The 25,223-nt window shown below is 43.1% G+C and overlaps 1 pseudogene; it reads left to right on the top strand.

The window, feature by feature from the left end:
* Positions 1-1,915: 1,915 nt before the first annotated feature.
* On the top strand, positions 1,916-2,034 carry LOC130837521 (5S ribosomal RNA; annotated as a pseudogene).
* Positions 2,035-25,223: the final 23,189 nt, after the last annotated feature.

Raw genomic sequence — 25,223 nt, forward strand, 5'->3', positions numbered from 1 at the left:
TAGAACAGGGCCTGCCACACAAGGATTCTTAACGGGACGAAGGATGACTTGTCCTGGAAGCATCCTGTCCACAGGCAGATTAAAACCTGGCACCACAGAATATGTCTGTGGGTCACATTTTTAAAAACATACAAATATTCTAAAGTTTCAGTTGAACTCAAATGTTTCCTCCGCCTCTACGATTGTACGTGGTCTGGAGAAAACCTCGGATGCAGGTGGCCCAGGGGTTCCAAGCTGGTGTGCAGCCTGGGCGCATCAGGACTGCAGGCAGCTCTGCAGCCAGGCGTATCGGGAGTCTCCGTGTTTGTTAACTTGCTTTTTAAAACGCTCTTCTACTGAAAGAATTACTCCTAGCCATGTTGAGAGAGAAAACCATTCAATAAAAGAAAATGTGCTTTATTTGATGCTCAAAAAGGCAGCAAGAAAGAAAGACATGGACCTCAAGATGCTTTTCTCCTTCTGCTTTTCACATCGTAAATTAATGACTTCCAGCCTGGTATCTGCTTGGTGTTGACACACCCTAAAGTGACCACAGACCCCCGAGACAATGTGGCCTGGAGCATAGCTAAGATTCTGTGAATTACATCTTGTCACCGATGGAAGTTGGGGGAGTCACCCAGTGCCAGGGACCCCGGGAAACTAGCTGCTGACGGGAGACATAAAATACACACCCCCTCTCTGGGGGTTAGCACACAAGATAAGAATTTATTTTTTTTTATTTGTGGTGTGGAGATTAATTGGTTAGGAGGACAAAATGGCAGCCTTAAACAAGGACTTTTTTCCCCAATAACCCTTGACTTTAGGATGTAGGGAAAATCTTATTTTAAGGGTTTAGTGCTAGCAGAAACAAGAAAGGGGCTGATAGACAGCGGAGGCCTCAAAGATCGACTGAGACATCCTTCTGCCCGATCTTCTTGCACATCTCCCTGGGGATCACTTTTTCTAGGGGGAAATGAGATTTTGCTTTCTACTGCAGACAGTAGCTCTGCAGCTTTATGAAGAGAAAAGGGATTTCAATATCCACTGTTGCTCTTGTGGATTTCTTACAACATCCAAGAAAATGACTTCCCAAAGAGGGGAAAAGAAGAAAGAAATTGATACAGGCTACATTTCAAGCAAAGGGAAATTAAGAATTATCACCCTTCGTGACTTTTTACTGATACAGTTTGTCCTGGGAGTTTCCTTCAGACCAGCCAACAGCCCACATTCGCATTCCCGCCGGATCAGACGTGCAGCAAGTTCCACAGTGCATTTTCGATGAGAAATATTTCAGAACTACGATTGTCAGGGGGCCAGCGCACACACACAGAGACGCACACAGACACGCAGACACACACAGGTATATATGCAGTCGTAAGGGCATTTCCGATCTGGTGGTTCCAGCCCAAATCTTTTCAGGTTTAGAAACTGAGTCCCAGACACCCAAGGACAGGTCAACAGCCACATCGCTATTTAGAGGCAGGGCAAGCACTGAAGCCCAGGTGTCCTCATGTATTGTCACATTCCGTGTATAATTCCAGAAGCCAGAAGAGGTCATGCATTTTTATTCTTTTCAGTATTTCCGTGAGCCAAGCATGCTGCCGGTCACCTCAGGAACAGCATCTCATCAACCCCGCAGCCCTCTCCCAAGCAGGGGCGTCCTGCCCCATTTCAGATGATGCTCAGAGGGGGAGTCTCTTTCCCAAGGGCGCTTAGCTGCCAAATGGCTCCTAACAGGGACGCAGCTCCGCCCCGCTGCACGCGTGCCCCGTTCTTTTCTCTAAATCTGCCCGCTGATGTCTTTGCTAGAATGTATGCACCAGTTGTATCTAGAAATTAATGTGTTGCTTCTTCTTACTGAAATGGAAATTCATTTCCTAAATGCCTATTTAACTTTAAGCTTTATTAGTTAGAGGTAATTAAAATACTTAGGACCATCTACAGCCATACCACCCTGAACACATCCCACCTTGTCTGATCTTGGAAGCTAAGCACGGTGGGGCCAGGTTATTACTTGGATGGGAGACCGCCTGGGAATACCAGGTGCTGTAGGCTTTTAAAAAAGGTGAACCATTTAAGATAATTTTAAACAAAGTTTTGCCAAGCTGAAATTCTAAGAAGTATTAATGTTATTAAAATGCAGCCACCACCAAATACAAATGTAACATATTCCAAGGTAAGATAACATTTCCCACCAAAATATCCAAACAGTTTTACTAAACTCGTGTTTTTTGAGCCGTGAACTTTTAAATGATGCCAAGGCTATGGGAACACGTACGCTTACACTTGAAGTGGTACAAGGCATAACTTCTATACCTCCAAATCCTGAAAAATTTCTATGATGAAACACAAATCAATTTATCTAGCACCCAGATTGTGGTACTCAGAAGGACCAGAACACCTCCAAGGAACGGCTGAGTCCGGGTCTGGGGTGAGACACAGACAAGATGAGCCTGAGGTGTCTTTCACAGGGAGAGGAGATGCCATACCAGGATCAGGTCCGACGGGAAGAAGCGCCCACTGGCCGCAGGCGGACAATTCTGGCCTCTGGCAATGCTGGCGCTTGGCCTTGCTCACTCCATTCTTCCTGCCCCGGCTCCTTCTCCAAGAAATCCCAAGCGTCCGCGCGTTCCTCTGTGCCCGCAGGCTGCCTGAGCCCCCCTCAGCTGTGCTAATTGCTGTGTTCTTTCTTCCCACCGTGAAACTCCAGCCGGATGAGAACAGGAGCTGATTCTTATTTGTCCTGGGTCCCCCAGTTCCCAGGAGGGTACGTTGCTTGTATTCCAGGCCTGATGAATTTTAAGGATCAATCTGCTCTTTGAACGTGGGTCTCCACGACTTGGAGGCCAAAATGACAGTGACAGGGGGTCGTAACTACAGGATAGACTTGGGACCATCAGCTGCCTTCGACTAACAATTTTTCCACGCATTCAGTGACTGCATTGCCTTGTCTCCTGGTCACCTGTTGCAAACATACTGTTAACTTCTGTGTGTCACTTACTGTCATGTACAAAAAAAAGAGATGTTTTAGTTAACATGAAAATTGTATGTCTTGGGGGTCCTTCTCAAGACTTTGAGAAGGCTTTCGAGGGTTTCTGGGTGTGAGCTGGCCACCTGGGGAGACAGACACGCAGGCACTAGGACCAGCATTACTATACTATACTATACGATACTACACTGCACTATAGTATACAATATATACTATACTACACATACAATATAACCTTCATCATATTTGGGGTGATATTGTTGACATTTATAAATGCATGCCACGATAAAGTGGACTGCAGAGCATTTGCCAATCACAGATGTCAATAAGCTACAGCCAAGATTTTAAGTAAAAGTGACCCTGCGTTTTTTTTAGCTGAAAGAGGAAAAATTATAGAAAAACAAATTTGAGTAGCCTCGGCTGTACAAATCCTTCCCCAGCAAGCGCTGGGAGTTGGAGGAGTGGCAGGGAAGGTACCAAGCTCAGGGTAGGTGGAGACTGTGGTTGGGTTTAAACCTCTACAAACATTTAGTAGTTGCAAATGTCACTGAAGAGGCGATTTCATTTTTGTTTCCCCCAAACCTCAACCATCTGAAGTCTGTTATGCAGACCAGCCACAATTATTAAGTCCATCCTCAGGTATATATATTTTTTCAAAGCAAAGTACATTAAGCTTCTCTCAAGGGGATTTATGTTCAAATCTTGTATCACTCTGGGCTCTCTTCTGGAACTCCCTAAGCGCTCCGTGTTCTGCTCATTTTTTCCTCATTCTATTATAACTGTCAAACTCAACTCCCTCGTAAGTAGTTGTGACAGTCAAAAAAGGAAGAAAAACCCTTCAAGGTTCAAAGCATCAAAGCTGATGCCTCTCAGGTTATATCTTCAAGAGCCTGGCAGCGGGGCAATCTTTGTGTTAAATAACCAAAAATGTGACATTTAAGTAGGGACAGATGCCTAACTTTACAATATAATAAATGCTGGGCAACACTCTTCTAAACCTGCAGTGCGCACAAAGTAGCATTTGAGGTCAATTTTCTCAACGATCTCTAATTCTTTCATGACAATATATCACTTTACCCCTGACCCTAACAAAAGCAGTTAGCTGCCCTCGTATCACGCAAACCCCAGAGGCGAACAGAATGATTGTGTGTATAATACAAGCAGCCATTTAGAAAAATCAAATCAAATCACCAAAAATCACGGTGGAGAAGCAGCCACCAATGAGGCTAACAGCTTCCATCCATGGAAATATTTTTCGAATCCAGGGTGACTCACCAAGAGTGAAAAGCCAGGGGTTGATGTGGGAGCTTCACAACCAGCAGCGATCACTCACTTTCAGAGCTCACGGTTTTCTATCCCAGATCGTTACGTTTACAAAGAGATGGTCGTATGAGAAAATCACACCAGGCACAACCAAAATTACCACGAGGTTCAAGTGCAGCCTAAAGGCGGTCATCACCTCGTTCACACGTTCACAGCCACACCCTCCAGTCCTGTAGCTGTTGACCCATGTGGCAAGTCTATCGAATGAAAGTAGCAAATTAAAGAGACGTCCTTGCCATGGCCCCTTAAACTACTTAATGAACCAATGACTACGGGATGAAAGCACATGACAATTCCAAGAAGGCAAGAGGGTCTGAATTGAAAGTCAACAGGCTGCTCTGACCACACGAGAAACATAGCTTCGTTTTTATTGACATCATGCTTTGATCTCAAGTGCGTAGAATCTGAATATTCTAAGGAGACAATTTTTTTCAGAACAGTGAGTGTGGGAGGGATGGAGACAGGAAGCACAACAATTCTGTTAGAAATTCCTCTGAGTAACAGCTTCTTGAGGAAAATGAGACTGTTTCCAATCATGTTACTCATTGAGCTTTTGCTACTCAGGTGACTGACACCAGGCAGATGACACTCACCCTTTCTTCCTCTCTCTGATAGAGATAACTGTTCCAGTGTTTCCCTTCTATCAAATTAACATGTATCATTATTTTTAATATTCAGCAAGAAGATTAGTAGCCATTTCCAGACCCAAATACCAGCTGGAGGATGGGAAGGGAGCAGGAAGCGTGTGCAAAGACACTGCTTCCTGGACCAACGACCTTGGGCACCTCTGTGGGGGTGCGTCTGCCCCTCCCAAGGGGCTCATCCTAGGCTGTCCCTCCTTCTCCAGGATCAGAAATTCTTGGTGCTTCCTTTTAGCAGTGATGTTTCTAATAACACGATGCTTTGTCAGATACAGTCTAGAACGCCTTCGTATTCCTCCTTAGAAGCAACTTGTGATACACCTGATCTAACCTCCAATAGGATCACAATAAACAGCCCATCTGCTTCCAGAAAAGGTTAACAAATTGAAAATGTAGGTTTCCCCACATTTCCAGTGTACAAGAGTGTTAGCTGTTCACACAGCCTCCCTTCACACAACCTAATACAAGAGACCCAAGGATGACAATTACAAGGATGCTCTCTGAGGCTTATATGGTTTCAGAAATCCACGCTAAACTGTGAGATAAAAGGATTTGCTACATTTTGTTTTGACACTGTGCTATTTCCTGGAAGCAAGTATATAAACCTTGGGTCTTTTTGACTGCTTCCTGACAATCCAAAATGACGGCAAGGAAAAAAACATGAGGTCTTGATGCTCTTAAAGCAATTCTTGTGTGGAAAGCAGTTATGTGGAGCAGAAATGCAAGGGGGTGTTTTCTACTGAGAGGAGCACTTGCAGGAAGTGACTCAAGCACCTTTGGCAAGAAAGCAGCCCGCCTCAGCACAAGGGTGAGGATGGAAGGGGGTTGTACCTGGAGCACAGGAGCCCAGCTCAGGTGTGTCCGAAGGTGGCGTATGGTGATCTGCATCTTCATCAAGAATCTTTCAAAGGAGGAGGTAGCACGTACCATGCTTCTCTGATCACAGCCCTGTTCGCTCGGGACAGAGATGCTTGGGTGTCCACTCGCCCCACTGGACAGCAAGCACAAACAGAAGTGACAGTGCGACCCCACACTGTCCTCCACCGGCACCAGCAAGGAAACCAATGGCTGGATGCATGTCTCTCCATGTTTTCACCACATCTTGATTTACATATGAGAAGATGCCACGCTCATATAAATAGCACATCCGAATGGTTTTGGAAATGAGTATCTCTTTCCAAGGAACTTGCAACTCCCACAAGTAGCCCGCTGGACTGGTTTTCTCACATGGCTTAAACTACAGAAGTGTATCTTCCCACAGTTTTAGAGGCTAGAAGTTCAAGGTCAAGGTGTCAGCAGGGTGGTTCCCTCTGAGGCTGTCCTCTCCCTGAATCCCCACATGGCCGCCCCCTGTGAGTGTGTCCTCATCTCTTCTTATAAGGACACCTGTCAGATTGAATGAGGGCCCACCTGTATGACCTCACTTTCACCTTAATGACCTCTTTAAAGATCCTACCTCCAAGTACAGTCGCATTCCCAGGTAGTGGGGAGGAGGACTTCAAAGTATGGATTTGGGGCAGGCGACATATTCACCCATAAGACCGTCTTCTGTTTTCTAGTCTCTCAGTGTTTTCTTTCCATCAGCAATAAATTATCCCACACAGAAGTCTGGGGAGCCGAGCTGCACAGTCCCTGGTGTGGCCGCCTTCCACAGAGCTGCAAACAAAGGTCTACTCAGAAAAATAACAAAAACTCTTTCCTGCAAGTCACTGTTCATTGCTTCCTTGAGAAACGACTCTAATTCGGGTACAAATTTATTTCTTTTACAGTTCTTCTGGTTACAAATATATGATTATTCTGAAACAGAACTTTAAAAATTAATAACATATTTAAGTAGAAGCCTTTACAGGTCTTAAAACATAAATTTCAAGTGTTTCCATGACATATGGTAATAGCTCTGAGAAGTCAGAATAGAACCTGTACGTCTCAACTCTCCTTCACGGAATTCATGGCGACGTGTTAGCACAACATTTAAAACATATTCCAGAAGCAATGTTAATATTTCATCAAATCTGAAGCAAATAGGGTTTCAGTCCGTATATTAAAATCCTAACAGTCGCTATTACACTAGAGGTGAAAGGCAACAATAAAACACATGGAAATAAGGCCATTCATCTCCATCCAGAGTGTTTGTATGCTCAGAAATTATGTTGAGCTATTGGCTCCCTGACAGCCCTAGGTCCCAGTACTTCTTGTGTTTATTGCCCATCTTTATGGAAAAAGTTAAAAATATTGTAAGAGTAAAACCTTAATAGACTATAACACGGAAAAACTCTAAGAAGAGAAGAGCGGTTAGGAGAACATTGTTCCAAGGAGCAGAACTGCTGCGGGCGGTGGTTAGACAGACTCAGCGCGGCTTCCGGGGGTCACCTGCCCTTTGACGGCAGTAAATTACAGACCGGGGGACGGGAGGGCCTTTTCGCCCAGCGAAGCTCCTCATATCAGAACGCTATGGGGATGTGTGATCAATAAAGGTTACCCAGGGGTGAGCAGAGGGAGGCGTGAGCAGGTATGAAAACAACCCCCAGATGGCTTTTTCACATTTGAAAAATAAAAGTTACGTATGGTATGTTTTGCATTTATTGAAACGCCATAAGACTTCGTGTCGTGTTTTTTCATCTCGGAAAGCATTCCAGAGAAACGCTTGTCTTTTTTCAAAAGAAATTTTAGCTTCATGCAAAGTGTGTCTCCACTCAGTCTGAAACATTTAGTACATTTGATTTTTAGACTCATTATAAATGCATGAGTGAATAGGTAAGTGTTTTCCTATCTCTAGATAGCCTCACAATCAAAAAATTAGCTAATATTCACTTTCACGGTACAAAAAGGAATAATGAAAGTGAGAGCAAAAGCCGATGTATTTTCCATCTTTTGAATGTTGAGTCACTTGCATCAACTGTGTAGCTTTATAAATAATTTTATAAAGAGTTGCATCTTGCTTTTTTCTTTCATGTGGTTCATTTAGGTCATGTAAGTAACTTAGCATGGCTAACATAGCCCTTCCAGAAACTGCACTTTGGTACATATCCTTGTGTGACGGATGAAACACACAGCTGTGGATCAGAAGGTTTGTGGGCAAGCGGGGAGGGTCTGGTGTAATTATTTACCCGGGAATCACACACAGCCTCCTCTTTCCATTAACCCTGCTGTTGTTCAAAACCTTTTTAGAATTTGTAATTTAGAGTTGTCCCCAGAGTCTGCAGCCTATCAGAAGAAAGTAAACATTTACGGAGTGCCTACCCCATGCCAGACAGTGTAAAAAGCACAACGTAATCTCAATGCATTTACCCAATACTAGAGAATTGTCATTTGTTTTCCGCCTGTTTGTTTGTTTCCATTTGGTGGTTAAGTTCTTGTTGTTGTTATATTTTTACAGATGAAAAGGCTGGGATTTTGATGAGATTAAGTGCTGTAAGTACCCTCAGGGGCTTGCAAACCCCATTAGAGGAAGATGCGTTTTGATTCAAGGAGCCACTCAGAGCCAAGCCTGTTCACTGATGTGGTAACCAAACTGGGGGATTCTGTAAACTTGATTGTTTTTAAAGTTGTGCTTCAATATGACACTGCCTGTTCACAAGGCGGTTTTGATGCCTGTTCCAGAGGCATCTCCCCACACTGGAGATGGTGCCCCGTGGGGATGTGCTCTGCTCAGTACCTTTCAGCAGCTCAAGCCCCCTCTTACGAAGCCCAGACCCACCCGGTCCAGGCAGCACACGGGGCGGGTTCCTGTCTGTCTCCCCACCCAAGCCCAGGGCCATCGCCAGCTCTCTCCTTGGACATGATTGCTATTTCTCCTTTTTTTTTCCCCTCTACGTGTTTATATTCTTTCTAAGTAACTACCCTCATTTTCCTGCAGCTTTAACAAGGACCCTGGAAACCCACACCCTCTGCTGTCCTTTGGGTGCAGAAAACGGATGCCCTCAAAATCTCCCCAAAGAGTGACACTGAAAGACAGCACCACTTGCAATGTGTAAGTTCCGATGTTTTAAAAAATGACTCAAAAATATGTACGGACACTACGTATCACCTAAACACATTATATTGTGCTGAATTTGAAATTCTGAAGTTCAAATTAAGGTTCTTATAAGAGAAGTAGTAAGCAGACAACTCATTTGGAACAAAGAACAGAAGGATGCTTCCGAGATGTCTTTGGAAATGTGTTTCCCCCTCCTCCTAACCTCTGTTTCCCTGAGAACAGAGCTCTCTCCTTCCAGCCCCTGCTGGGAGGTCAGGACCCTGGCTCATAGGACGCGGTCTGAGCCACTGGTACAAAATGTGGTCCAAGCATCTTCCCAAGCTCATCAGAGGAATCAGTTCTGGTAGAAGTGGCCCCACCTTGGAATGGGTCGGTCCAGTGTTGAGTCAAGCCCTTTGCACCTCTGCCTCCCATCCCAGGTTTTGGGGGGAAATCCTGCCTCCCCCCAGCTTCTTGTGAAAGGCTCTGTCCCATCTTTTCTACCCTGAATCCCTTTTCTGGAAAGATGGTTTCAGTTAGTTCCCCAAGACAAAAAAGATGCCTCAGCCTCACCCTTCCTGCCCACGTTTCTCCTGAGGCAGGAGAGCTTGCAGAGGTGAACTCATTCTCTGAAAGAGTCTAAGGTTCTGACCAAACCTTTCTCCTTTACTCTGATAACAAACAGTCTTCCTCTGTAAACGGCATCTCCCCTAAATCCCAAGCCCGCCAGACACTGTGGATGAGAAAGGAGGGTGTCTGAAGTGTGAAGGTTTCCCCTAAGCCTTTCTCGACCATAAACACACAGCCATCGCGGGAGGGTCTCAACAGCCTGTGGGACGTTTATGATGAGTAAAACACTGAATCCGCAGGCTCCACGTGGGTTTAGTGCCCTCACTAACGTGGATGTGGAGGGGGAGGGGGAATCATCACCAGGCAGCTCAACGTCACTGTGGAGACGCCCCAAGGGGGCAGCCCACTCCCCAGTGCATCATTCGCAGACCAGACGGAGAGGTCACATCCCTAAGGACACTCCGTCAGGTGCAAACCCAGGGGACCCATCTCATAACCAGGCTTGTTTTTTTGTTTTGTGTTGTGTTGTTTCCCACAGCAAATTGGACGGCCCCACCAGTGTTCTAGATTCCCTCCATTCTTTAGCTAAGAACCAAGTCCAGCCTAACAAGCCTGTGTGCGCCTTCAACACGCTGGACTCAGGGAGTCCTGGAGGTCCAGGCCCTCTGCCCTGGCCCGCGTCCCCGGCAAGGCTCCAGGGAGATCTGAGTTCATTCCAGACCCTCGAAGTCTGTTGTCTTGGTGACTCCTAAGCCCACCCTGGCCTTGAGTCCCTGGAGTCTACTACCTGCCTCTCAGCAGATGACGGGGGCCAAGGCGGGCCTCTGTGGTCCACACGGGGCATCCCACATCACACACACCTCCCTCGCAGGCCTGTCGTTCCTCTTAGAGACTCACACCCGATTGAAAAACGTGGTGCCGGGACATGTGTGAGGAGGAGGAGAAACGTGAGGCACCAGGAAGGAGCAGCTGGCCTCCCTCCCCCACGGCCCAGCTCCGGAGGCGTGCGGCCAGCGCGGGAAGGCTCCGTCCTGGGCAGCTTGGCTGGAAGGGAGTGACTGTCTGCTGAGGCCGGGAATTCATGTCCCAGCGTCCCTCCTGGAAATGCTGGAGTCACGCCAAACCCAGATGGCTGCGTGCAGCGTCTGTTGACCGTGGCTCTGAAGGGAGAGGAAACAGACCTCCGAGGATGAAAGCCCTCCCTTTAATAATGTTCTGTTTCTTTTATCAATGGCTTCCATGACAGTCTCCCAGGCCCAGGTCCTCCTCAAAGTGTTTCCCCAGTACTGAGGTCCTGGGGCCTCACGACCAGCCTGTGAGGGAGACGTGTCCATTTTACAGATGAAGAAACTGAGGCCCAGGTGGCTCACACAGTCAGTGAGTGAAGGAGCAGGAATTCCAACCTGGATGGTCTGTCTCTGTCCCTCCGTTCTTAGCACCAGCCCCCCACCCCAGAGCCCTTGGACAAACGCCCAGTAGGCCAGGGACGCACTTAGAGGGGAGGGTGGACTGGTGGCCTTCAGAAACACATCCCTGTCCGTTGGAGGGATCATGGCACGTGGCCCATGAGTCTGGCTGTCAGTGTCTCCCTGGGGAGATGACCAGAAACAGGTCCCCGTGAGCCGAGGTCTCCAACACGCAGTCCTCCAGCTGGGCATGGAGTCCCATCTTTACATTTAGTGTCTTTTTAAATGAACAGAAACATACATTTGAGTGTGAGATTTATATTTTGGGGGTTTGAAGGCTATTTCATTTTCTCACCACTTACGGCCTAGGGTGTATTCAAGCAATACTTTTCTTCAGCGATGCAAATAGATTCACCCTGAAGGACAGCCTGACAAAGAGACAGAATAGCCACAACCCAGAGCGTAAGGCATTTAAAATAAATTTTAAAATGTAGAATCAAGTGATTTAGAAATGTAAATCAACGTGACTTTACCAAGGAAGGCGTGTTTCCTTCCCCCATTTGAGTCATTAGATTAGGATTCTTTCTAGTGATGCCTGTTGTCCATTTAGCTTCCTGAAATAAACTTTCTGATCAATGAATTTAGTGGATGGAATTTCCGATTCTATGGAAAGCACTGAATGAAACAGTGAAGGGGAGAAAGTGGGCGCAGGGTCAGCAGGGAACTTCTGCAGGGCCGGGATGCTGACCTGCGGCCACACCTCCACCTACCCGACCACCCCCAGGAGCTGATTTTGTGATTTGGGCCCCGCTCCTAGGAGGCAGGGTTTCCAGCCCAAAGCGTTTCCTGGGGCTCTCGTCCTTAGTTCCTGCGGAGAAGGGAAAGGATAAACGGACACAGGCGTTTGGCTACAGAACCTCCAGGGCCGCATACTCTGCGGGGCAGCATTTAAATGTGTCAGGAGAGGCCGCACACTGAGACATTCCGAGGATGGACAAAGGCCTTCCCTTTTAATGGCACCTTTCATTAAAATTTTCTTTAAGCCAAAAGAGATATTTCAATGCTTGAAAGATTACAGGCCACCCCTCTGCCCCCTTTGGACATGCATAAAGCTTGCTAATTACCTTGCAAGGTCACAGTTGTATCAGCAATAAAGTTCCCTCCGTGTTGGCTGCTTGATTTTAGAAATCTCTTTCAAGTGATGAGGAGGAGCGGGAGGGCTGGAAGGAAAGCGTCAGGGCATCCCACCTTTTTCTGATTATGTGAGGTTAGTTGCACCTGACCCACTGCCTTGGCACAGATTCACCCCATTTCTGTGTGTTTTCCACCCTCCCACCAGCTCTGAAAGCAGAGCAGGGGTTTACTGCACGCCATAAATATGGAATATGAGAGCTGCGCTGGCTGGCTAAGGATATTCCAGGCTTAATGACAGTTCTTAAGACGTGAGCTTTGCAGATTCGAGATATCACGGGTGCCACTGCCGGCATGCTTCTGCAGAATTTATTTGAATATTTCAGCATGTTAAGCTGTTTGCATGTGTCCGAGGCTCACCCAAGCCCGAAATCTCTGAGTAAGTGTTCCTCACAAACCTTGCTTTGGAATCACAAAGGAAAAAGCCCAAGGCGGAGCCCGACTGAAAAGACTTCCAGACAATCCACCCACTCAAAGAGCAAAAAGACCTCGTCCAAACCTACAGTTGTCCTACTTTTCCAAGCCTGGCACGAGACAAAAAAGTGTGCTGAGTTCCACACAGTGCCGTGGCACAAAGGGGCACAAGACCCGGCTTGAGGTGGGGAGCTGGGTGGCCGTGTGCCTGCGCTGACTGCCTGTGGAGGAGTTTCAGTCGCGCCGCAGACCCGGCCGCTGTGATGCGCTACCTGCCGTGGCCTTGGCTGAGTTCGCTCTGCGAGCACGGAGGAAGACGGCTCTTCTCCTATAAAATCCTACTGTGGACAAAACGGCTTCTGAAATTGTGTTTATGGGATTATTACCTCTGTTCCATTTTATTCGTGATTGGTTATTTTCTACATAGAAGTGTGGTTACTGCTGTCATTCGTAAATACTCTTCTTCATTACACATTTCCAGGTTAATATAATTTAATGTATTTCCTTAGAGGTACTACTAAAAAAAAATACCTTCTGCATTTTAATATAATCTTTTAAATGGACTTATCAGAGCTCAGTTTTAACTTCTCAAGGGTGTAACTGATTCTGGATTCCGTTTCCTCAAACGTAATCATACTTTCACCTGAGGTCTCCCAAATTGTGTAGCAAACAGTAAAAGGAAAAAAAAAAAAAGCACTCATCTACCTAACCCTATAGATTCTAACCTTGGATAAGTTCTGTTTATCTTTAATGTGCAACATTGATTTGTAAAGTGAGTTTGAGTGGGACCTAGTTCCTGAAGGCTTTGGAAATTCAGGATGAAGAGGGAAGCAGGCTGGAGGGTCCAGTGTTTCCCAGGCGAGCACACGGTGGGGACAGGGCACCGACCTGTGTGCGGAGGGCGTCCTGGTGGGGGGAGGCTGGACGCGCCTGCTCGCTTCAGGGACTCGCCCTGTCTTATGTCTCCGTGCGAAAAACGGTGTTCTGCTCATCCTTACTGATAGGTTTGCAAGAGCAACTATAACACTTCTCAATGAAGGGTACTCATTTACGTTGCAAATTTTAAAATTACCGGGCCCAATCAGGCAAACTCAAAGCCTGATTGGTCTGAAAGGCTCTCTGAGATCTCACCATCACCTGGCAACGAGACATCTCCCCCCCCCCCCGTTAGGATGGAGACTTTACGCTAACACTTCTTAATTTAGTGAGACAATTATTAATTTTCCAAAATTGATTTTTTCCCTCTTAAGCTCTTTAGGGATACTTCTAATAATATCATGAAAATTGGCAAGCTTCCCCCAACAGGTGTGAGAGTGGCTGGGGAAGACGTAGTTCTCTTTCAACTGTAGCCTTCTGAAGATGGACAAAACAATATATTGTGAATATGCAATCAATGGAGAGACCAGAAACAATCACAATTTGGAAAATGTTTATAAATACAACTTTAATCAAATGTTCTCCTGTCACCAGAGAAAGATTAGATACACAGTAAATAATTAATTCAAAAGGCATCTCTCTGTTCTTGGGATTTTATCTGTGTCATCACCCAGGTGGAAGGCTGGGATGGACGCACCATTTATCTAAATGTGGGCAGGTTCTGATTCCATTTCTTGCCGCACCTCAGTAGAATTGGATTCTTCTCTGCCTGTACTAGCATCATAGTGTTTGTTGATTTTCTTTGCTCTTTAAACCTTCCATTTATTTTACACAATTTTAAAGAGGAAGAAAGTAAAATGTAAATATATGATAATGAAAATAGCGCAACAAGCCTGCACATTTCAAGAGGTCAGGGTGAACTCTTATCCTTGATCACAACAGAGTCACTAAAGAACAGACACATGATTGAAACCTGCTCCTGAAGCAGCATGAGAGAATGCGAGAATGAGTGAGTTATTCTCTAATACTAGAGACATGAAATTACAAACAGAAAACCAGAGGAAAGAAAGAAAACAGAAAGCAAAAGATAAGAAAGAAGGAAAGAAGGAGTGACAGAGCTAGTTTTAAACTAAAGCATTCACCTCCAGACTAGAAAATATAAATATATTAACATGATGAAAAAGGTGATGGTTGAAAGAACACAATAGTTGAGAATGTGCAGAATACACACAAGTAAAGCAGACAATCAGCTTAAGAAACTCTACGTGAGCTTGAGAAGGCATCAGAAGAGGAAGGATACATAGAAACAACAGAGAAAAAAAATATGAGGTAAGAAGGATAGAATTAAACATGTTTACATCCCCATAATGGAAGTCCAAACAACAGCAAAAAAAGTCATAGAAAATCATAGAAAAAATTGTTCAAAATGGAGATGAAAGATCTGATGTTACAAATATTCAAAAGGGACCAAAGAGGTTATGTAAGATGACGCCCACACCTAGACACAGAGTAGGGAAATTTAAGAATATCAAAACACAGGAAAAATTCTAATGGCTTCAAGAGGAAAAGGGCAGATCACCTACAAAAGAATAAGAAGAACATTTTCAATCAGATTTCTCAGTAGCAACAGGATGCAGGAAAATATGAATTAATATCTTCAAACTAATGAAGAGGGGAGAACCCTGGAAACTATTATTATACATTCCATCAGATTCTTATTTAAATATGAAAGCCAATTTAAAATATCCTCAGGCACACAAAACCTTAGAAGATTAGATACAGAAAGATCCACCTTTAAAACATTCTTGGAGAAAGACCAGATTTAAAAAAAAGAAAAGTAAGTCCAGAAGAGTTCTGCAAGAGATGGAAAGTAAGAGTGATCAAATAATTGAGTAAAAGCTTTCATATAAAAAGGTAAGAACAAAAGAAAAGGGAGGAATATATCTGTATTCGGCCAGAACTAGAGTTACCAAATTCTTCATAAAGTGAACATGGAATAGGCAAAAAGAAAAGCGATCAGAAAGATGTAAGAATGCACTAAAATCTTCTGTGTTTGACAGAGATGTGAACATTTCAAATTTGTCAGAATGTCAGAGTTCCTCATGTTTATCTATAGATTCAAGGCAAACACTATCCAAATGCCAGGAGGCGTTAAAAAAAATAGATAAGCTGATTCTAAAACCTATATGGAAATGTAAAGAATGTGGAGTATTGAAAATGATCTTGAGAAAGAACAGTTTGGAGGTCTAACATTATCTGATTTTAAGACCTACTAAAAAGCCACAAGACAACTTGATATTGGCATAAGGATAGATAAATTGATCAATGGAACAGAATAGGAAGGATGGAAGCAGCTGGTCACATATACTGTTAATAGATTTTTATCCAAAGTACCACATCCATCCAATGGGGAGAAGAAAGTATTTTTAATAAATACTGTTGGAACAATAGGGAAGCATATGGGGAAAAAAGTGAATCAGGATCTCCTTTCACTCCAAACACAATAATTAATCCAAAGGTGATCATAGACCTAAATGTAAAATCAAAACCTATGTTTCTAGAAGACATAACAGAATATTTTCACAGTCTTGTGGTAGGTATAGATTTCTAGGACTGGACATGAAAGGTAGAACCTACCAAAATAAAACTAATAACTTCCACTTCATCAAAATTAAAGATATCTGCCAATCAAAAGATCCTGAGACAGGATATAAAAAATCACAAACTTGAAAAAATATTGGTAGCATATACATCTGGTATGTTTATACAAATTTTCTTGAAACTTCAACAATAAAGAGGCAACAAAATGTTTTAATTGAGGAAAAGATTTAAATTGGCAAGTGACCTTTGAAGGTATGAGTCAGCACATGAAAAATACTCAGTATCATTAGCCATCAAGGAAATGAAAATTAAAATCGCAGTGAGATATCATCTCACAGATACCTAACTGACTTAAAGGACCGATAACTCGTGCTGGCACAGAAGGAGAGCAACTGGGAATCTTGTGCTTTGCCAGAAAAAGTGTAAAATGGCACAACACTTCCGAGAACTGTTAGTCAATTTCTTAAGAAGTTAACTATGCATATACCCTCTGACCTACAATTCCACTGGCGGGTATTTACTCAAGAGAAAGGAAAAAGTATGACCACAAAACTGACTGTAGCGGAATATTTATAGCAGCTTTATACATGAGAGCTCTCATTGGAAATAACCCAAATGTCCACCAGAAAAGAATGGAATTTTAAAAATCATGGTGTATTCATATATTTGTAGGATGGAGTGCTATTTAGCAACAAAAGGGAATAAAATACTGATAATTGCAAATATGAATGATCTCTAAACAGTTGCTAAACGATACAAGCCAGACACTAAAGACCTGCATAATTCCTTTTATCAGGAGTACAAGACAGCAAAGACACCTGTAGAAGTCAGAATATTGTCATCTATGGGGGGTAGGAGAGACTAACTTGAAGGGACCTTGAATGTTTCTCGGGAAATGCAAATGTTTAGCATCTTATGTTGAGGTGGTGTTCACCGAGGTGTATATAATTGCCAAAAGTCATCAAACTAAAGACTTAAGACACGATTTTATTGTAAGTAAAATTTACCTCAATTCAGAAAAATTGAGGTTAAAAAAAGTAATAAACATAATTATGGGATTCTAATTTTAGGAAACCACTCTAAGAATAAAAGTAAAATGTATAATTCTAACATAATTTACATCTCATCTGTCCCGTAAAGAACAGGAGAGAAGAATTAAGAATATAAACACGTACAGCACATTGGGGACATGAGTTGAGGGCAGAAATGAACCCTAATATACCGGTAATGTTAGTCCATGAAAATGTGTGGTTCACAGCAACAGGGAGATCAGAAACTCCAGACTGGGTTTTCTAAAAACAATCCATTATTCCAAAAGAATCGAGAAAGGTTAAACAGAAGGATGGAAAAATACATACCAGGGGAATATTACCCATGAGAAGATGTAATGACAATGTTAACATTTGACTGAATAAATATCAAGACAAAAGTATCTTGAGGGAAAATGAGGAAAGCTATAATAATAATACCTTATGACCACCGTGAACCTGTATACACTCAATAATAGCTCCTCAAAAATATGCAAAACAACGGGCAAACTGAGAAGATAAATCCATATATAAACATGAGCAATTGGAGATTTTAAACCCCACCCCTTCACCTGAAAGATGCCAATATTGACAGAGATAGAGGCTGTATAAGTAATGTAATTCATAAACTCAAGTGACTTTATTTGAAACTCTGAGCCCAGCAGAGGACACACTGTCTTTCTGGTCCCTTCGTGCCCACCCACCGCTGTTCTTCCCTGTCTGCAATCAGACAAATATGCAAACTGAGAGTGTTTACAAACTTATAACAAGGGTTATTGCTGAGACATCCAGCTACATGATCATTTTCTAGTATTTCATTGTATTTAACTTTGCAAAATAATGGTTTGTGACATATTGAAAATTAACAAAAACAAAACCTGAAAAAAACCCTGGTCCTTCACCACAGAATGTTTGAGATGCACTATTTTTGAGTGTGCAAAGAACAGGTGCAGACATTGACCCTACACCAGACCACAGACGAATGCTCAATATATATTGAAGAACCAGTGTCATGAGACAAGGTTCTCTTACTGCAGTGAATAAAACCGTTCACTATGTTTTTCAGTACAAGCACACCTCATTTACTGTGCTTCACTTTACCACGTTTCGCAGATTCTGTGTTTTTTACCATCGAGAGGTTGCAGCAGCCCTGTGTGGAGCGAGTCTATCGGTGCCATTTTCCCAACAGCACTTGCTCACTTCGTGTTTCTGTGTCTTGTGTTCACAATTCTCCCAACATCTCAAACTTTTCCAGTATTATTACATTTGTCAGGGTGATCTGTGATCAGGGATCTTCGATGTCGCTATTGCAAAAAGACTGACTCTCTGGAAGCTCAGAAATGGTCAGCATACCTTAGCAATGAAGTACTATTTAATTAAAGAATGTACATTTTTAGACATGCAATTGCACAATTAATAGACTACAATATTGTGTAAACATAACTTTTATGTGCACTGGGAAACCAAAGCATTGTGTGACTCACTTTATCTTGATAATGGTTTTATTGCAGAGGTGATTTGGAGACAAAGCCACAGTATCTCCAAGGTCTGCCCGGATAACGCAAAGGCTCCCCTGTTTCTAAAATCTCAACAATATATATTTTGCTAAAAAAGGAAGTAACGGAGGAAATTGTGAAATAATTAGAACTGAACAACATAAAAATAGTATACTTTAAAATGTGCACATGCATCTAGAATAGTACATAAAGTCAAATTTACCTGTTAAAATCCATTTTCATGAGGCAAGAAAGATTGAAAACAAATGATCTAATCAAAGGCAAAGTATGTTGAATTTATTACCTTAAATAGGGATTGATTTTAATGAAAAACACATGGGCAAAGTTAGCAACAGATAACAGATTGAGAGAATATATTTGCAATATCTAAAACTAACAAGGGACCCTATTATCTAGACTATGCAAGAAATGCCTATAAATCAAAAAGAAAAAACACAATAGACAGGGAGGCAAAGAACATGAAGAGACAATTCACAGGAAGGGGAAACCCAAAACGTTAACAAGATGTGAAAAGATGCTTGAGTTCATTAATCATTAGAGAATTGAAAGTTAAAAGAGCAAGATCTCACTTTGCATCCAGCAAACTGGCAAGTATTTGAAAGCTGGCTGGATGAGCATTGGCAGATACGTAGGAAAAGGAAAACGGCTTGTCTTGAAAGGGTCCCAGGGTGCTCACAGCCCTTTGGAGAGGAAACTGGCTCTACTGAGTTAAATTTAGTGTGTGTATGTCACCCAACCCAGCAATCCCACTCCCAGGGACAGAGAGCAGGGAGAACGTAAGGGACATATACAGGGTGTCCCGCCATGGCATCCTGTGTGGTGACAGAGTTGGAGGGAGCCTACACATCGATGCTTTGGGAAAAGGTAAGTAAAATATCATTGCACACCGTGAAACATTGAATAAGCAGCAGTCAGAGGTCATGGTCTACATGAATATTCTGTAGTACAGAGAGATCTTTAAAGTAGAATGAGATCTATAGCATTTTACCATTAAAGATCTTGTTTCTAAAAAAGGTAATAAAATACATAAAATACAATTTACCATTTTAACCAATTTAATCACGTACAGTTCTGTGGCATTAAGCGCCTTCACAAATTTGCGCCACTGTCACCACCATCCATCTCTGGAGATTTTTCATCATCCCAGACTGGATCTCTGTATCCATTAAACACTAACTCCCCATTCCTCTCTCCCCACAACCCCTCGCAAACACCCTTCTACTTTCTGTCTCTGTGAATTTGTTCTAAGAGCCTCGTTAGGTGGAATCATGCAGTATTTACTCTTTTGTGACTGGCCTATTTCACGTACTGCAGCGTCTTCAAGGTTCATCCATGTTATAGCCTGTGTCAGGACGTCCTTCCTCTTCAAGTTTAAATAACATCCCATTGTATGGATAGAGCACATGGTGCTTATCCATCACCTGTCAACAGATGTTCGGGTTGTTTCCACCTTTTGGCTTGGTGAGTAACGCTGCTGTGAACCTGAGCTTACAAATATCTGTTTGAGTTCTTCTTTCTTTTTTTTATTTATTAAGATACAGTTAACAGACAATAAACAGCATATATTTAGAGTGTACAATTTGGTATCCCAATCTCCCAGTTCATTCCCCCCCAACCCTCCCCACTTTCCCCACTTGGTGTCCATATGTTTGTTCTCTACATCTGTGTCTCTATTTCTGCCTTGCATTTCCTCTTTCATAGTTGTTAGCATTTGACTTATGTATTGAGGTGCTCCTATATTGGGCACATATATATTTATAATTGTCTCCTCTTCTTGGATGGGTCCCCTGATCCTTATGTAATGTCCTTTCTTGTCTCTTGTGACATTTTTTATTTTAAAGTCTATTTTATCTGATATGAGTATTGCTGCTCCAGCTTTCTTTTGATTTACATTTACATGGAATATCTTTTTCCATCCCCTCACTTTCCGTCTGTATGTGTCCCTAGGTCTGAAGTGGGTCTCTTGTAGACAGCATATATATGGGTCTCATTTTTGTATCCCTTCAGCCAGTCTGTGTCTTTTGGTTGGTGCATTTAGTCCATTTACATTCAAGGTCATTATTGACGTGTATGTTCCTAGTACCATTTTCTTAATTGTTTTGTTTTTGGTTTTGTAGATCCTTTTCTTCTCTTATGTTTCCCACTTAGAGAAATTCCTTTAGCATTTGTTGTAGGGTTGGTTTGGTGGTGCTGAATTCTCTTAGCTGTTGCTTGTCTGTAAAGCTTTTGATTTCTCCGTTGAATCTGAATGAGATCCTTGCTGGGTAGAGTGTTCTTGGTTGTAGTTTCTTCCCTTTCATCACTTGAAATATATTGTGCCACTACCTTCTGGCTTGCAGAGTTTCTGTTGAGAAATCAGCTGTTAGCCTTATAGGAGTTCCCTTGTATGTTATTTGTCATTTTTCCCTTGTTGCTTTTAATAACTTTTCTCTGCCTTTAATTTTTGTCAAGTTGACTACTATATGTTTTGGCATGTTTCTCCTTGGGTTTATCCTGCCTGGGACTCTCTGCACTTCCTGGACTTGGGTGGCTATTTCCTTTCCCATGTTAGGAAAGCTTTCAACTGTCATCTTTTCCAATATTTTCTCAGGTACTTTCTCTCTCTTGTGTCTTTCTGGAACCCCTATAATGCAAATGTTGGTTCATTTAACGTTGTCCCAGAGGTCTCTTAGGCTGTCTTCAGTTCTTTTCATTCTTTTTTCTTTATTCTTTTCTGCATCAGTGATTATCATCATTCTGTCCTCCAGGTCACTTATTCGCCCTTCTGCCTCAGTTAATCTGCTATTGATTCCTTCTAGTGTATTGTTCATTTCAGTTATTGTGCTGCATAGCTCTGTTTGTTTGCTCTTTAATTCTTCTAGGTCTTTGGTAAACTTTTTGATCTTTGCATCCAGTCTTTTTTCAAAGTCCTGGATTATCTTCACCATCATTATTCTGAATTCTTTTTCTGGAAGGGTGCCTATCTCCTCTTCATTTAGTTGTTTTTCTGGGGTTTTATCCTGTCCCTTCATCTGGTACAAAGTCCTCTGCTTTTTCATTTTCTCTATCTTTCTGTGGCTGTGGTTTTCAGTTCCACAAGATGAAATACTGCTGATACTGCTTGATCCTGCTGTCTGCCCTCTTGTGGAGGAAGCTACCTAGGAGGCTCATGGATGCGTCCTGATGGGAGGAACTGATGGTGAGTAGGGCTGGGTGGGCAGAGCTCAGTAAGACTTTAATCTTGAGTCCTCCTTTCAACTCTTCTCTGCATATGCCCAGAAATGGTGTTGCTGGACCATATGGTGATGCTAGGTTCAACTGTTGAGGAACCTCCATACTGTCTTCCCCAGGATCTGTACCATCTTGCATCCCCATCAGTGATGCCATTAGCATCAATGTAAAATACAGGCACAGGGACCTTTTTGGTGGTCCAGTGGTAAAGCATCTGTCCTGCAGTGCAAGGGATACAGTTTCAATCCCTGGGGAATTAAGATTCCCACATGCCACAGGGCAACTAAGCCTGCATGCCACAACTACTGAGCCCGAGCACCTCAACTAAAGAGCCCACATGCTGCAAACTACAGAGCCCACATGCCCTGGAGTCAAGGTGCAACAACTAGAGAAGAGAAAACTCGCACACCACAACTAGAGAGAAGTCCACACACCACTGTAAAGAGCCCGCACACTGCAACGGAAGATTCTGTGTGCAGCAATGATGATCCTGTGTGCCACAATGAAGACTCAATGCAGCCAAAAATATTAAATAAATAAACAAAAATAAATAAATGTAAATATTAAAAAATAAATAAATACAGGGATACAAGACAACAGTACGAATTTTTGTAAGATCACAGGGCAATAGAAATGCACATATCTCACCCACTGTAAAGGTGTTGGGGTGAGGGGATGCAAGTAGGGAAAGCAGACAGGGGGAAACACAACCAGGAAATGGGGGGGGGAGGGTCTTCCCTAGACAACTAGAGGCCGTGAGTGAGGAACTGAGAAGTTCAAACAGCACCACTCTCTGCCCCTCCCCCACAGAGCTCCAAATCCAGAACTCTCCCCCCCACCCCTGCCATGGCAAAAGCAATGCCTAATTAACAAATTATGCTGTTTGGATAACTTTCCATTTCTTCATTAGCCTTTCTTGATTTTATGCAACTGGATGGAGTCAGGCTAAGCAGATACGGGGTACTCTTAGCAGTGAGATATTGCCTCCCTGCAGGGTCTCCTGGAGGGATGGCCCCATGCCTGGTCATCAGTATTCTGTACATCCCTTTGGGTTCAAAAAGCTCCCTGGAGAGCCCCACCCTGGAGAGTTGCTTGTGGAGTGCTTCATTACTCCCGCAAGAATAAAAAAAAGTCTAGAAAATGATCTACAATTATTTTTATTTACCTTTACTTAGAAATTTCCATACAGCCTCCATACCTAAACAGATGAGAAAAGCATGGTGGCAGCCAAGGGGAAAAAATGGTAAAAGCCAAGGAAGCGCCATTAAAATTTCAAATGAAATAATGTATTTGGAAGCTTTACTTTTTTCTCAAATCCTAAACTGCATCCCTGCTTCATATAGATGTGGCTTTTGGAGGGGACTGGGAAAGCATTTACAAGGAGGGCTGGTAAAACTAATAATTTGTTTATGTGGAAATTTTTTTCCAGAACAGCACACTGGGGAAACATCTCCAAAATGAAATCGCACAAAGCCAAAAAGCAGCCCATTTGTTTCTTTCCTGCCACTTGCATGTCAATCACACATTGCTGCCATTTAAAACAAAGTTCTGGAGCCCACAGCAAATAGCACCTTATCCCTCCCCACCCCCTGCCAGTGCTTCCATCTCTCCAGGGTGTGTGGCTGGCATGGACATCTTGTGGGCCACACCTGGCCAGGTGGGCAAAACAGAGCCCATTTGCCACCTCAAAGGGGGTGAGAGCTTTTCCTGGTGCATCTGGATGGGCTCAGATGGGAAGCCCAGCTGGGCAGACCACACTGACCTGCTCTCCAAGGCTGCGCCCCTGCCACCAACTGAGGAGCAGATGGGACTTCCAGGCCAGAAAGCCAGTTCCCTCCCATACAGTAAGCAGAGGAGCTGGCACCCCAGACACAGGAAGGACAAGTGAAAGCTCACAGGTGATACCACAGCATCCCTTTCTCATCCCTTTGCTTTCAGGGCCTCTGGGATGACAGAAAGTTTCCCAGTCATGCAGATCAGGCCTCACAGGGCACGTTGCAGGAGCTTGCAGCTACTGGTGCAAGCAGCCAGATTGGGCCCCTGAGTAGGCTCCATGGCTGAGACCTCCAGCACGTTCCAGGTCCAATGGTAGGAAAGAGTGCTCTACCCGGGGCTGATTCCAGTGTGAGAGTCCCCCAGTGGAATCACTTAACCACAGGTCCAGTAGCCTCCTGAGGGCCTTGAGCTGGTGAGGGCAAACAAAGACTGTGAGAAGGAGACACAAACCAGGCAGAATGAACCATAACAAAAACACACATTTTTGCTGGAAACCAAGAAATGACTAGATAAGGAATGATAAGATGGATGGATGGAATCACAGTTCTCTGGTCTTTTTTCTAACTCCCTTCTTTCCAGGAAACACAACAAAACCACCTCACGAGGCACTGTTAATTATAGAATGGCTGCTTTACATGTAGTGAAATTTCAATTAGTAAAAAAATGTTAAGAAGTGCTGGATCTTCTGGCTAATAGATTAACTGATCAACTGGAGATTAAACAGAAACTATTTTATATCAGTCTTATTGTTGGAAAACTTTCCAAAACATTTTAGTTCTATTTCCTTGCCTCACTAAGCAGTAGAGAAATCTCAAGCATTTCAATAGAAACGCTTGAGATGTTTCCAGAGATTCACTTATTCATTAAAGATGATCTTAGCATCCACTATGTGGGAGTTGCTCTGATAAAGCACTAAAGATATGAAAATAGTTTCATTAATAGCACAAGGTGAGAGTTTGCTTTTTGAGCTTACCACACGGTCTCTGATTTTTAACCAAAGAATTTGATTCCTTTATGAGTGGTGTTAGGATCCCTATACTTGAATACATCCCTTCAATTGTACTTTATTATTTATTTTACTTGGTTTCCCCCTTTTTCCCTCTCCCTGGATATTTTTTTTTTTTGGCTGCTTTAATGCATTCCCCTTCCCCCTCATAAATTTAGAAGTTCTACTTATTCTTTATTCCTCTCCTGCTTACCTGTTCTTTCCTCACACTCACAATAAAACATGTATTGCCTTTAAATATGAAAATGAAATAATGATCAATCATGTTATTCTATTCTCCCCCACCGCAACCCCATACACACCCAATGTCCTCTCAAACAAAATGTTGTTTTGACACCTTTAGAACATTTTTACCCTAAGATGTATTCTTTGAAACATAATTACTCCTAGGTTTTGCTAAGAGTGTCCAGTAGATTTTATTTTAGATCACTATAAGAATTTCCCTGAGTGTGTCTTGTCTGTTTCCAGAAACAAAACTTAGCATACAATTACTCATTCTCAGATAGTATGTACTCATCCAGAGGGAAAGAGAGGGAGAGGTGCCAATTTGGGGTTAGCATGGAACAGTTCTGGCTCTTCTGCTCTCTCCAAGTCTGACCCAAATGCCTTTGTATCCATTTAGAGTCCTCTTGAATACTTTCCTCATATAGACCCCACTCTGTGTATTCTCTGACTTGTATTTATCTATAAATATCTTCCACCTTGTTGGGTCAGTGATAGCTTGGCTGGGTATAGAAATCC

This window comes from Hippopotamus amphibius, chromosome 15, assembly GCF_030028045.1.
Source record: "Hippopotamus amphibius kiboko isolate mHipAmp2 chromosome 15, mHipAmp2.hap2, whole genome shotgun sequence".
Classification (NCBI taxonomy): Eukaryota; Metazoa; Chordata; class Mammalia; order Artiodactyla; family Hippopotamidae; genus Hippopotamus; species Hippopotamus amphibius.